The sequence below is a fragment of the Penaeus japonicus genome, unplaced genomic scaffold (genome assembly GCF_977035675.1).
Source record: "Penaeus japonicus unplaced genomic scaffold, GWHDUDI00000001_assembly GWHDUDI00000004, whole genome shotgun sequence".
NCBI lineage: Eukaryota > Metazoa > Arthropoda > Malacostraca > Decapoda > Penaeidae > Penaeus > Penaeus japonicus.
In genome coordinates this window covers 18,577,556-18,580,055 of record NW_028234406.1, presented here as the reverse complement: position 1 = coordinate 18,580,055, position 2,500 = coordinate 18,577,556, and the positions used below count along the sequence as shown (strand labels likewise).

The following is a 2,500-nucleotide window of genomic DNA, read 5'->3' as shown; positions in this document are numbered from 1 at the left end:
GCATATATGGTTATGTGTGTGTGTGTTTATCTGCGTGTATGAATGTGTGTGTTTATCTGCGTGTATGAATGTGTGTGTTTATCTACGTGTATGAATGTGTGTGTTTATCTACGTGTATGAATGTGTGTGTCTGCGTGTATGAATGTGTGTGTCTATCTGCGTGTATGAATGCGTGTGTTTATCTATGTGTATGAATGTGTGTCTATGTGTATGAATGCGTGTTTATCAGCACGTATAATGTGCGTTTATCTGCATGTATGAATGTGTGTTTATCAGCACGTATAACGTGTGTTTATCAGCACGTATAACGTGTGTTTATCTGCATGTATGAATGTGTGTTTATCTGCATTGAATGTGTGTTTATCTGCATGTATGAATGTGTGTGTATCTGCATGTATGAATGTGTGAGTATGAATTTGTGTGTGTGTGTGTGTGTGTGTGTGTGTGTGTGTGTGTGTGTGTGTGTGTGTGTGTGTGTGTGTGTGTATGTGTGTGTGTGTGTCTGTGTTTCTGTATGTCTGTGTGTGTATGTGTTTCTGTATGTCTGTGTGTGTATGTGTGTCTGTGTTTCTGTGTGTCTGTGTTTCTGTGTGTCTGTGTGTCTGTGTTTCTGTGTTTCTGTATGTCTGTGTGTGTATGTGTTTCTGTATGTCTGTGTGTGTATGTGTGTCTGTGTTTCTGTATGTCTGTGTGTGTATGTGTGTTTCTGTATGTCTGTGTGTGTGTATGTGTGTTTCTGTATGTCTGTGTGTGTGTGTATGTGTGTTTCTGTATGTCTGTGTGTGTGTGTGTGTTTCTGTATGTCTGTGTGTGTCTATGTGTGTTTCTGTATGCCTGTGTGTGTATATGTGTTTCTGTATGTATGTGTGCGTGTACGTGTGTTTCTGTATGTCTGTGTGCGTGTGTGTGTGTACATGAGTTTCTGTATGTGTGTGCGTGTGTGTGAGAGACTGCGTGTGTGTGTGTGTGTGTGAGAGAGAGAGACTGCATGTGTGTGTGTGTGAGACTGTGTGTGTGTGTAAGACTGCCTGTGTGTGTGTGAGACTGCGTGTGTGTGTGTGTGAGACTGCGTGTGTGTGTGTGTGTGTGTATGAATGCGTGTATGTATGAATGTGTGTGTGTATGAATGTGTGTGTGTATGAATGTGTATGTGTATGTATGTGCATGATTGGCTGTGGGTGTACATGTGCATGTGTGGGTGTATATGTGTATGTGTGGGTGTATATGTGTATGTGTGGGTGTATGTGTGTATGTGTGGGTGTATATGTGTGGGTGTATATGTGTATGTGTGGGTGTACATGTACATATGTGTATGTGCATGTATGTACATTGTGTACATGTGTGCTGTGCATGTATGTACATTGTGTACATGTGTATATGTGCATGTGTGTTGTGTACATGTGTGTGTGTGTATGTGTGTGTGTGTGTGTGTGTGTGTGTGTGTGTGTGTGTGTGTGTGTGTGTGTGTGTGTGTGTGTGTGTGTGTGTGTGTGTGTGTGTGTGTGTGTGTGTGTGCGTGCGTGCATGTGCGCGACATTTTGTGAGTATGTGTGTGTGTAGAACTACACTTACTCACTCATTTATGCATATAAACAAATGTTAGATGAAGCATACGTGAATGAGTGAGAATAAGTTGGAAAGGGAGATGAAGATACCAAAGAATCAAGCAGTGGCTATATTATATCCTATTAATATTATCATAACTAAAGATAAAATACACCAAGAAACTTTAATTTAGCCCTTGTTATATTACGCAAGTACAGTTAGTCTTGTCAAAAAAGTAGTCAGGGGGAGGCGCTCCACAAGTATCACGTATCAAAAAATCAACAGAGTGGAAAATTTGTATTACCTAATGCCAATAAGAAATATCTATAACAATAGTCAATTTTCCCCAATAGTCCAATCCCACTACTGGCAAAATTTACTTTCCCAAGATTATCATTCACTTCTCTTGTATGGGAAATGTATCTTAAAAAGACGTTACAAAACAAAGTAATTTTGCTAGAGCGCACTTTCGGTATTTATAACCTATCTCACTGAAATTACTCAGTAAATCACCCTTGCCAAATCAATCTCAAACAGTAAAAAAAATCGCTTTAAAACTTGTCTCTAGGACGAGCAATAAACGGCGATATAATTCAAACTGTCGTTCTGGATAGGCCTACCTCGATCGCAAAACAGAACAAAAATAAATGACGGGAAAATCCCACTCGTTATTCCTTTTCCTGATGAATAATCTACCTTTCAATACATCGCATAAAGTCTTCCGATAATTTGAAGATTGGAGTTAATGCACTAATAAAAGTCTTCTGCGCGCTGCGAGGTCCTGTGTTCAAGTAATCCCGCGCTGAACAAGAGGGATTTAAATGGCCTGTCACGCATAGGCCAACGAGTCGGAGTTTCCCTTTTCCTTCTTCTTCTCCTCCTTCCCGCGTAATTCACTGTCACATGTCAATGGCACGCAAGCATTAAGTGCCCTGCATTTCCCCATACCTATCGA

General features: G+C 40.4%; 1 protein-coding gene across 4 annotated transcripts in view; it reads right to left on the bottom strand.

The window, feature by feature from the left end:
* Positions 1 to 2,500, bottom strand: part of jumu (Forkhead box protein N4 jumeau) — a 21,072-nt gene that overhangs the window by 11,837 nt on the left and 6,735 nt on the right. The window contains exon 1 of one of the 4 annotated variants that reach the window (XM_043008998.2): positions 2,242 to 2,500. This exon is cut by the window's right edge and continues 128 nt beyond it. The exons of the other annotated variants lie outside the window; for them this stretch is intronic. The gene's annotated coding sequence lies outside the window, so the exon portion shown is untranslated. The remainder of the gene's footprint in view (positions 1 to 2,241) is intronic. 4 annotated transcript variants of the gene reach the window in all.